This window comes from Pseudophryne corroboree, chromosome 4 (assembly GCF_028390025.1).
Source record: "Pseudophryne corroboree isolate aPseCor3 chromosome 4, aPseCor3.hap2, whole genome shotgun sequence".
In the NCBI taxonomy this organism is placed as follows: domain Eukaryota; kingdom Metazoa; phylum Chordata; class Amphibia; order Anura; family Myobatrachidae; genus Pseudophryne; species Pseudophryne corroboree.
In genome coordinates, this window is record NC_086447.1 from 646,251,078 (window position 1) to 646,263,609 (window position 12,532).

The 12,532-nt window shown below is 35.5% G+C and overlaps 3 non-coding genes across 3 annotated transcripts; all 3 read right to left on the minus strand.

The window, feature by feature from the left end:
* Nucleotides 1–1,593: 1,593 nt before the first annotated feature.
* TRNAI-UAU (transfer RNA isoleucine (anticodon UAU)) lies at nt 1,594–1,686 on the minus strand. The gene is given in 2 exon segments: nt 1,594–1,629; nt 1,649–1,686. It is a non-coding gene; the product is annotated as a tRNA-Ile (tRNA).
* An 802-nt stretch (nt 1,687–2,488) lies between these two features.
* TRNAI-UAU (transfer RNA isoleucine (anticodon UAU)) lies at nt 2,489–2,581 on the minus strand. The gene is given in 2 exon segments: nt 2,489–2,524; nt 2,544–2,581. It is a non-coding gene; the product is annotated as a tRNA-Ile (tRNA).
* Nucleotides 2,582–7,890: 5,309 nt separating this feature from the next.
* Nucleotides 7,891–7,983, minus strand: TRNAI-UAU (transfer RNA isoleucine (anticodon UAU)). The gene is given in 2 exon segments: nt 7,891–7,926; nt 7,946–7,983. It is a non-coding gene; the product is annotated as a tRNA-Ile (tRNA).
* Between the last annotated feature and the right edge of the window lie 4,549 nt (nt 7,984–12,532).

A 12,532-nucleotide genomic window follows, 5' to 3' on the forward strand; every position in this document is an offset into this window, starting at 1 on the left:
GCATGCCAGATGGCATTTGAATAAGCTGTCCACAGTGATAGATTTTTTTTTTAAAAAAACAACAACAATGTTATCATAATAAATGTAATTTTTTAGCTTCTGTGGTCATTTTGTGCAAGCTAAACACTGCAAGACTGTTGTACAGTTGAAGCAAGGATAAAATATCAACTCTAGTGATGAGACACTTGCTGTAATGACTTCCAACTCAGATGGGACTTAAACCCACAACCACTGGCTTAGGAGGACAGTGACTTATCCATTATGCCAGTGGTGCGTACTGATGTTCTTATTTAAGACTGATAGGTTTTTAATAGTCAATTATTTATTTTTGAGAAAAGGTGAAGCTGTTTACTGTGTTCTTTGCATTACCAAGTCCAGCAAGTGATGTGCTGGTACTATCCAGAGATGTCAGTATAGATTATCATGCTATATTGCAGAAAATCAATTTGATGCAACTGCTTTACCAACAGTATGTTAATCTTTTCCATTGCTGTTTTGTTGGCCGACTAAAGGAAGATATGCAGTGCATTTGAAGCAAAGCAGATGTGTGCTGACAACTTAAATACATAATAATGTTTGTGGTTTTTCTTTCTTTCTTCCATCCTTTGTAATATCATATTAAATATTTAGGTAGCTGATTATAATCAATGACTATTGACATAAGAAAAAGAAAAAAAAACAGTAAACAAAGCTGCTACAGGTGAGGCTTGAGCTCACAACCTCGGCATTGCTCAACAGATAATGTCTTATAAGTACCGCGCGCTGACCAATTGCGCCACTGGAGCACTTAACAGCATCTGTTGGTTATGCTAGATGTGGATTTTATTTAGTACAATCCGTACAGTCATAAGAATTGAAAAATAAAATAATTTTTGGTGATGAATGATGAGCAACAAACGAACGAGCATGCCAGATGGCATTTGAATAAGCTGTCCACAGTGATAGATTTTTTTTAAAAAAACAACAACAATGTTATCATAATAAATGTAATTTTTTAGCTTCTGTGGTCATTTTGTGCAAGCTAAACACTGCAAGACTGTTGTACAGTTGAAGCAAGGATAAAATATCAACTCTAGTGATGAGACACTTGCTGTAATGACTTACAACTCAGATGGGACTTAAACCCACAACCACTGGCTTAGGAGTACAGTGACTTATCCATTATGCCAGTGGTGCGTACTGATGTTCTTATTTAAGACTGATAGGTTTTTAATAGTCAATTATTTATTTTTCAGAAAAGGTGAAGCTGTTTACTGTGTTCTTTGCATTACCAAGTCCAGCAAGAAATGTGCTGGTACTAACCAGAGATGTCAGTATGGATTATCATGCTATATTGCAGAAAATCAATTTGATGCAACTGCTTTACCAACAGTATGTTAATCTTTTCCATTGCTGTTTTGTTGGCTGACTGAAGGAAGATATGCAGTGCATTTGAAGCAAAGCAGATGTGTGCTGACAACTTAAATACATAATAATGTTTGTGGTTTTTCTTTCTTTCTTCCATCCTTTGTAATATCATATTAAATATTAAGGTAGCTGATTATAATCAATGACTGTTGACATAAGAAAAAGAAAATAAACAGTAAACAAAGCTGCTCTAGGTGAGGCTTGAACTCACAACCTCGGCATTGCTCAACAGGTACTGTCTTATAAGTACCGCGCGCTGACCAATTGCGCCACTGGAGCACTTTACAGCATCTGTTGGTTATGCTAGATGTGGATTTTATTCAATACAATCCGTACAGTCATAAGAATTGAAAAATAACATAATTTTTGGTGATGAATGATGAGCAACAAATGAACGTGCATGCCAGATGACACTTGAATAAGCTGTCCACGGTGATAGAATTTTTTTTTAAAAACAACATCAATGTTATCATAATAAATGTTATTTTTTAGCTTCTGTGGTCAATTTATGCAAGCTAAGCACTGCAAGACTGTTTTACAGTTGAAGCAAGGATAAAATATCAACTCTAGTGATGAGACACTTGCTGTAATGACTTCCACCCCAGATGGGACTTGGACCCACAACCCCTGGCTTAGGAGGACAATGACTTATTCATTATGCCAGTGGTGCGTACTGAAGTTCTTATTTAAGACTGATAGATTTTTAATAGTCAATTATTTATTTTTGAGAAAAGGTGAAGCTGTTTACTGTGTTCTTTGCATTACCAAGTCCAGCAAGAAATGTGCTGGTACTAACCAGAGATGTCAGTATGGATTATCATGCTATATTGCAGAAAATCAATTTGATGCAACTGCTTTACCAACAGTATGTTAATCTTTTCCATTGCTGTTTTGTTGGCTGACTGAAGGAAGATATGCAGTGCATTTGAAGCAAAGCAGATGTGTGCTGACAACTTAAATACATAATCATGTTTGTGGTTTTTCTTTCTTTCTTCCATCCTTTGTAATGTCATATTTTGTAATAAATATTAAGGTAGCTGACTATTGACATAAGAAAAAGAAAAAAAACAGTAAACAAAGCTGCTCCAGGTGAGGCTTGAACTCACAACCTCGGCATTGCTCAACAGATACTGTTTTATAAGTACCGCGCGCTGACCAATTGCGCCACTGGAGCACTTAACCGCCTGTGTTGGTTATGCTAGATGTGGATTTTATTCAATACAAACCGTACAGTCATAAGAATTGAAAAATAAAATAATTTTTGGTGATGAATGATGAGCAACAAATGAACGTGCATGCCAGATGACACTTGAATAAGCTGTCCACGGTGATAGAATTTTTTTAAAAACAACAACAATGTTATCATAATAAATGTTATTTTTTAGCTTTTGTGGTCAATTTATGCAAGCTAAACACAGCAAGACTGTTTTACAGTTGAAGCAAGGATAAAATATCAACTCTAGTGATGAGACACTTGCTGTAATGACTTCCACCCCAGATGGGACTTGGACCCACAACCCCTGGCTTAGGAGGACAATGACTTATTCATTATGCCAGTGGTGCGTACTGAAGTTCTTATTTAAGACTGATAGATTTTTAATAGTCAATTATTTATTTTTGAGAAAAGGTGAAGCTGTTTACTGTGTTCTTTGCATTACCAAGTCCAGCAAGAAATGTGCTGGTACTAACCAGAGATGTCAGTATGGATTATCATTCTATATTGCATAAAATCAATTTGATGCAACTGCTTTACCAACAGTATGTTAATCTTTTCCATTGCTGTTTTGTTGGCTGACTGAAGGAAGATATGCAGTGCATTTGAAGCAAAGCAGATGTGTGCTGACAACTTAAATACATAATCATGTTTGTGGTTTTTCTTTCTTTCTTCCATCCTTTGTAATATCATATTAAATATTAAGGAAGCTGATTATAATCAATGACTATTGACATAAGAAAAAGAAAAAAAACAGTAAACAAAACTGCCACAGGTGAGGCTTGAACTCACAACATCATCATTGCTCAACAGATACTGTCTTATAAGTACCGCGCGCTGACCAATTGCGCCACTGGAGCACTTTACAGCATCTGTTGGTTATGCTAGATGTGGATTTTATTCAATACAATCCCTACAGTCACAAGAATTGAAAAATACAATAATTTTTGGTGATGAATGATGAGCAACAAACGAATGTGCATGCCAGATGACACTTGAATAAGCTGTCCACGGTGATAGATTTTTTTTTTAAAAACAACAACAATGTTATCATAATAAATGTAATTTTTTAGCTTCTGTGGTCAATTTATGCAAGCTAAACACTGCAAGACTGTTTTACAGTTGAAGCAAGGATAAAATATCAACTCTAGTGATGAGACACTTGCTGTAATGACTTCCACCCCAGATGGGACTTGGACCCACAACCCCTGGCTTAGGAGGACAATGACTTATCCATTATGCCAGTGGTGCGTACTGAAGTTCTTATTTAAGACTGATAGATTTTTAATAGTCAATTATTTATTTTTGAGAAAAGGTGAAGCTGTTTACTGTGTTCTTTGCATTACCAAGTCCAGCAAGAAATGTGCTGGTACTATCCAGAGCTGTCAGTATGGATTATCATGCTATATTGCAGAAAATCAATTTGATGCAACTGCTTTACCAACAGTATGTTAATCTTTTCCATTGCTGTTTTGTTGGCTGACTGAAGGAAGATATGCAGTGCATTTGAACCAAAGCAGATGTGTGCTGACAACTTAAATACATAATCATGTTTGTGGTTTTTCTTTCTTTCTTCCATCCTTTGTAATATCATATTAAATATTAAGGTAGCTGATTATAATCAATGACTATTGACATAAGAAAAAGAAAAAATACAGGAATCAAAGCTGCTCCAGGTGAGGCTTGAACTCACAACATCGGCATTGCTCAACAGATACTGTCTTTTAAGTACGGCATGCTGACCAATTGCACCACTGTAGCGCTTAACAGCATGGGTTGGTTATGCTAGATGTGGATTTTATTCAATACAATCAGTACAGTCATAAGAATTGAAAAAGAAAATGATTTTTGGTTATGATTGATGAGCAACAAACGAACATGCATGCCAGATGGCACTTGAATAAGCTGTCCACGGTGATAGAATTTTTAAAAAAAAAACCAACAACAATGTTATCATAATAAATGTCATTTTTTAGCTTCTGTGGTCATTTTTTGCAAGCTAAACACTGCAAAATTGATGTACAGTTGAAGCAAGGATAAAATATCAACTCTAGTGATGAGACACTTGCTGTAATTACTTCCAACTCAGATGGGACTTAAACCCACAACTACTGGCTTAGGAGGACAGTGACTTATCCATTATGCCAGTGGTGCGTACTGATGTTCTTATTTAAGACTGATAGGTTTTTAATAGTCAATTATTTATTTTTGAGAAAATGTGAAGCTGTTTACTGTGTTCTGTGCATTACCAAGTCCAGCAAGAAATGTGCTGGTACTATCCTGAGCTGTCAGTATGGATTATCATGCTATATTGCAGAAAATCAATTTGATGCAACTGCTTTACCAACAGTATGTTAATCTTTTCCATAGCTGTTTTGTTGGCTGACTGAAGGAAGATATGCAGTGCATTTGAACCAAAGCAGATGTGTGCTGACAACTTAAATACATAATCATGTTTGTGGTTTTTCTTTCTTTCTTCCATCCTTTGTAATATCATATTAAATATTAAGGTAGCTGATTATAATCAATGACTGTTGACATAAGAAAAAGAAAAAAAAAGTAAACAAAGCTGCTCCAGGTGAGGCTTGAACTCACAACCTCGGCATTGTTCAACAGATACTGTCTTATAAGCACCGCGCACTGCACAAATGCGCCGCTGGAGCATTTAACAGCATTTGTTGGTTATGCTAGATGTGGATTTTATTCAATACAATCCATACAGTCATAAGAATTGAAAAAGAAAATAATTTTTTATGATGAATAATGAGCAACAAACGAACATGCATGCCAGATGGCACTTGAATAAGCTGTCCACGGTGATAGAATTTAAAAAAAAAAAAAAAACAACAACAATGTTATCATAATAAATGTCATTTTTTAGCTTCTGTGGTCATTTTTTGCAAGCTAAACACTGCAAGACTGTTGTACAGATGAAGCAAGGATAAAATATCAACTCTAGTGATGAGACACTTGCTGTAATGACTTCCAACTCAGATGGGACTTAAACCCACAACCACTGGCTTAGGAGGACAGTGACTTATCCATTATGCCAGTGGTGCGTACTGATGTTCTTATTTAAGACTGATAGATTTTTAATAGTCAATTATTTATTTTTGAGAAAAGGTGAAGCTGTTTACTGTGTTCTTTGCATTACCAAGTCCAGCAAGAAATGTGCTGGTACTATCCAGAGCTGTCAGTATGGATTATCATGCTATATTGCAGAAAATCAATTTGATGCAACTGCTTTACCAACAGTATGTTAATCTTTTCCATTGCTGTTTTGTTGGCTGACTGAAGGAAGATATGCAGTGCATTTGAAGCAAAGCAGATGTGTGCTGACAACTTAAATACATAATCATGTTTGTGGTTTTTCTTTCTTCCTTCCATCCTTTGTAATATCATATTAAATATTAAGGTAGCTGATTATAATCAATGACTATTGACATAAGAAAAAGAACAAAAAACAGTAAACAAAGCTGTTCCAGGTGAGGCTTGAACTCACAACCTCGGCATTGCTCAACAGATACTGTCTTATAAGTACCGCGCATTGATCAATTGCACCACTGGAGCACTTAACAGCATCAGTTGGTTATGCTAGATGTGGATTTTATTCAATACAATCAGTACAGTCATAAGAATTGAAAAAGAAAATTATTTTTGGTGATGAATGATGAGCAACAAACGAACATGTATGCCAGATGGCACTTGAATAAGCTGTCCACGGTGATAGAATTTTTTTTAAAAAAAACAACAACAATGTTATCATAATAAATGTCATTTTTTAGCTTCTGTGGTCATTTTTTGCAAGCTAAACACTGCAAGACTGTTGTACAGTTGAAGCAAGGATAAAATATCAACTCTAGTGATGAGACACTTGCTGTAATGACTTCCAACTCAGATGGGACTTAAACCCACAACCACTGGCATAGGAGGACAGTGACTTATCCATTATGCCAGTGGTGCGTACTGATGTTCTTATTTAAGACTGATAGGTTTTTAATAGTCAATTATTTATTTTTGACAAAAGGTGAAGCTGTTTACTGTGTTATTTGCATTACCAAGTCCAGCAAGAAATGTGCTGGTACTAACCAGAGATGTCAGTATGGATTATCATGCTATATTGCAGAAAATCAATTTGATGCAACTGCTTTACCAACAGTATGTTAATCTTTTCCATTGCTGTTTTGTTGGCTGACTGAAGGAAGATATGCAGTGCATTTGAAGCAAAGCAGATGTGTGCTGACAACTTAAATACATAATCATGTTTGTGGTTTTTCTTTCTTTCTTCCATCCTTTGTAATATCATATTAAATATTAAGGTAGCTGATTATAATCAATGACTATTGACAAAAGAAAAAGAAAAAAAAAGTAAATAAAGCTGCTCCAGGTGAGGCTTGAACTCACAACCTCTGCATTTCTCAACAGATACTGTCTTATAAGTACCGTGCACTGACCAATTGCACCACTGGAGCACTTAACAGCATCAGTTGGTTATGCTAGATGTGGATTTTATTCAATACAATCCATACAGTCATAAGAATTGAAAAAGAAAATAATTTTTGGTGATGAATGATGAGCAACAAACGAACGTGCATGCCAGATGGCACTTGAATAAGCTGTCCACGGTGATAGAATTTAAAAAAAAAAAAACAACAACAATGTTATCATAATAAAAGTCATTTTTTAGCTTCTGTGGTCATTTTTTGCAAGCTAAACACTGCAAGACTGTTGTACAGTTTAAGCAATGATAAAATATCAACTCTAGTGATGAGACACTTGCTGTAATGACTTCCAACTCAGATGGGACTTAAACCCACAACCACTGGCTTAGGAGGACAGTGACTTATCCATTATGCCAGTGGTGCGTACTGATGTTCTTATTTAAGACTGATAGGTTTTTAATAGTCAATTATTTATTTTTGAGAAAAGGTGAAGCTGTTTACTGTGTTCTTTGCATTACCAAGTCCAGCAAGAAATGTGCTGGTACTAACCAGAGATGTCAGTATGGATTATCATGCTATATTGCAGAAAATCAATTTGATGCAACTGCTTTACCAACAGTATGTTAATCTTTTCCATTGCTGTTTTGTTGGCTGACTGAAGGAAGATATGCAGTGCATTTGAAGCAAAGCAGATGTGTGCTGACAACTTAAATACATAATCATGTTTGTGGTTTTTCTTTCTTTCTTCCATCCTTTGTAATGTCATATTTTGTAATAAATATTAAGGTAGCTGACTATTGACAAAAGAAAAAAAACAGTAAACAAAGCTGCTCCAGGTGAGGCTTGAACTCACAACCTCGGCATTGCTCAACAGATACTGTCTTATAAGTACCGCGCGCTGACCAATTGCGCCACTGGAGCACTTAACAGCATCTGTTGGTTATGCTAGATGTGGATTTTATTCAATACAATCCGTACAGTCATAAGAATTGAAAAATAAAATAATTTTTGGTGATGAATGATGAGCAACAAACGAACGTGCATGCCAGATGGCACTTGAATAAGCTGTCCACGGTGATAGATTTTTTTTTTTAAAAACAACAACAATGTTATCATAATAAATGTCATTTTTTAGCTTCTGTGGTCATTTTTTGCAAGCTAAACACTGCAAGACTGTTTTACAGTTGAAGCAAGGATAAAATATCAACTCTAGTGATGAGACACTTGCTGTAATGACTTCCACCCCAGATGGGACTTGGACCCACAACCCCTGGCTTAGGAGGACAATGACTTATCCATTATGCCAGTGGTGCATACTGAAGTTCTTATTTAAGACTGATAGATTTTTAATAGTCAATTATTTATTTTTGAGAAAAGGTGAAGCTGTTTACTGTGTTCTTTGCATTACCAAGTCCAGCAAGAAATGTGCTGGTACTATCCAGAGCTGTCAGTATGGCTTATCATGCTATATTGCAGAAAATCAATTTGATGCAACTGCTTTACCAACAGTATGTTAATCTTTTCCATTGCTGTTTTGTTGGCTGACTGAAGGAAGATATGCAGTGCATTTGAACCAAAGCAGATGTGTGCTGACAACTTAAATACATAATCATGTTTGTGGTTTTTCTTTCTTTATTCCATCCTTTGTAATATCATATTAAATATTAAGGTAGCTGATAATAATCAATGACTGTTGACATAAGAAAAAGAAAAAAAAAACAGTAATCGAAGATACTCCATGTGAGGCTTGAACTCACAACCTCGGCATTGCTCAACAGATACTGTCTTATAAGCACCGCGCACTGACCAATCGCGCCGCTGGAGCACTTAACAGCATCTGTTGGTTATGCTAGATGTGGATTTTCTTCAATACAATCCATACAGTCATAAGAATTGAAAAATAAAATAATTTTTGGTGATGAATGATGAGCAACAAACGAACGTGCATGCCAGATGGCACTTGAATAAGCTGTCCACGGTGATAGAATTTTTTTTTAAAAAAACAACAACAATGTTATCATAATAAATGTAATTTTTTAGCTTCTGTGGTCATTTTTTGCAAGCTAAACACTGCAAGACTGTTGTACAGTTGAAGCAAGGATAAAATATCAACTCTAGTGATGAGACACTTGCTGTAATGACTTCCAACTCAGATGGGACTTAAACCCACAACCACTGGCTTAGGAGGACAGTGACTTATCTATTATGCCAGTTGTGCGTACTGATGTTCTTATTTAAGACTGATAGGTTTTTAATAGTCAATTATTTATTTTTGAGAAAAGGTGAAGCTGTTTACTGTGTTCTTTGCATTACCAAGTCCAGCAAGAAATGTGCTGGTACTAACCAGAGATGTCAGTATGGATTATCATGCTATATTGCAGAAAATCAATTTGATGCAACTGCTTTACCAACAGTATGTTAATCTTTTCCATTGCTGTTTTGTTGGCTGACTGAAGGAAGATATGCAGTGCATTTGAACCAAAGCAGATGTGTGCTGACAACTTAAATACATAATCATGTTTGTGGTTTTTCTTTCTTTCTTCCATCCTTTGTAATATCATATTAAATATTAAGGTAGCTGATTATAATCAATGACTATTGACAAAAGAAAAAGAAAAAAAAAGTAAATAAAGCTGCTCCAGGTGAGGCTTGAACTCACAACCTCTGCATTTCTCAACAGATACTGTCTTATAAGTACTGTGCACTGACCAATTGCACCACTGGAGCACTTAACAGCATCAGTTGGTTATGCTAGATGTGGATTTTATTCAATACAATCCATACAGTCATAAGAATTGAAAAAGAAAATAATTTTTGGTGATGAATGATGAGCAACAAACGAACGTGCATGCCAGATGGCACTTGAATAAGCTGTCCACGGTGATAGAATTTAAAAAAAAAACAACAACAACAATGTTATCATAATAAAAGTCATTTTTTAGCTTCTGTGGTCATTTTTTGCAAGCTAAACACTGCAAGACTGTTGTACAGTTGAAGCAATGATAAAATATCAACTCTAGTGATGAGACACTTGCTGTAATGACTTCCAACTCAGATGGGACTTAAACCCACAACCACTGGCTTAGGAGGACAGTGACTTATCCATTATGCCAGTGGTGCGTACTGATGTTCTTATTTAAGACTGATAGGTTTTTAATAGTCAATTATTTATTTTTGAGAAAAGGTGAAGCTGTTTACTGTGTTCTTTGCATTACCAAGTCCAGCAAGAAATGTGCTGGTACTAACCAGAGATGTCAGTATGGATTATCATGCTATATTGCAGAAAATCAATTTGATGCAACTGCTTTACCAACAGTATGTTAATCTTTTCCATTGCTGTTTTGTTGGCTGACTGAAGGAAGATATGCAGTGCATTTGAAGCAAAGCAGATGTGTGCTGACAACTTAAATACATAATCATGTTTGTGGTTTTTCTTTCTTTCTTCCATCCTTTGTAATATCATATTAAATATTAAGGTAGCTGATTATAATCAATGACTATTGACAAAAGAAAAAAAAAAGTAAATAAAACTACTCCAGGTGAGGCTTGAACTCCCAACCTCTGCATTTCTCAACAGATACTGTCTTATAAGTACCGCGCACTGACCAATTGCACCACTGGAGCACTTAACAGCATCAGTTGGTTATGCTAGATGTGGATTTTATTCAATACAATCTATACAGTCATAAGAATTGAAAAAGAAAATAATTTTTGGTGATGAATGATGAGCAACAAACGAACGTGCATGCCAGATGGCACTTGAATAAGCTGTCCACGGTGATAGAATTAAAAAAAAAAAAAACAACAACAATGTTATCATAATAAAAGTCATTTTTTTAGCTTCTGTGGTCATTTTTTGCAAGCTAAACACTGCAAGACTGTTGTACAGTTGAAGCAAGGATAAAATATCAACTCTAGTGATGAGACACTTGCTGTAATGACTTCCAACTCAGATGGGACTTAAACCCACAACCACTGGCTTAGGAGGACAGTGACTTATCCATTATGCCAGTGGTGCGTACTGATGTTCTTATTTAAGACTGATAGGTTTTTAATAGTCAATTATTTATTTTTGAGAAAAGGTGAAGCTGTTTACTGTGTTCTTTGCATTACCAAGTCCAGCAAGAAATGTGCTGGTACTAACCAGAGATGTCAGTATGGATTATCATGCTATATTGCAGAAAATCAATTTGATGCAACTGCTTTACCAACAGTATGTTAATCTTTTCCATTGCTGTTTTGTTGGCTGACTGAAGGAAGATATGCAGTGCATTTGAAGCAAAGCAGATGTGTGCTGAAAACTTAAATACATAATCATGTTTGTGGTTTTTCTTTCTTTCTTCCATCCTTTGTAATATCATATTAAATATTAAGGTAGCTGATTATAATCAATGACTATTGACAAAAGAAAAAGAAAAAAAAAAGGAAATAAAACTACTCCAGGTGAGGCTTGAACTCCCAACCTCTGCATTTCTCAACAGATACTGTCTTATAAGTACCGCGCACTGACCAATTGCACCACTGGAGCACTTAACAGCATCAGTTGGTTATGCTAGATGTGGATTTTATTCAATACAATCTATACAGTCATAAGAATTGAAAAAGAAAATAATTTTTGGTGATGAATGATGAGCAACAAACGAACGTGCATGCCAGATGGCACTTGAATAAGCTGTCCACGGTGATAGAATTAAAAAAAAAAAAAACAACAACAATGTTATCATAATAAAAGTCATTTTTTTAGCTTCTGTGGTCATTTTTTGCAAGCTAAACACTGCAAGACTGTTGTACAGTTGAAGCAAGGATAAAATATCAACTCTAGTGATGAGACACTTGCTGTAATGACTTCCAACTCAGATGGGACTTAAACCCACAACCACTGGCTTAGGAGGACAGTGACTTATCCATTATGCCAGTGGTGCGTACTGATGTTCTTATTTAAGACTGATAGGTTTTTAATAGTCAATTATTTATTTTTGAGAAAAGGTGAAGCTGTTTACTGTGTTCTTTGCATTACCAAGTCCAGCAAGAAATGTGCTGGTACTAACCAGAGATGTCAGTATGGATTATCATGCTATATTGCAGAAAATCAATTTGATGCAACTGCTTTACCAACAGTATGTTAATCTTTTCCATTGCTGTTTTGTTGGCTGACTGAAGGAAGATATGCAGTGCATTTGAAGCAAAGCAGATGTGTGCTGAAAACTTAAATACATAATCATGTTTGTGGTTTTTCTTTCCTTCTTCCATCCTTTGTAATATCATATTAAATATTAAGGTAGCTGATTATAATCAATGACTATTGACAAAAGAAAAAGAAAAAAAAAGTAAATAAAGCTGCTCCAGGTGAGGCTTGAACTCACAACCTCTGCATTTCTCAACAGATACTGTCTTATAAGTACCGTGCACTGACCAATTGCACCACTGGAGCACTTAACAGCATCAGTTGGTTATGCTAGATGTGGATTTT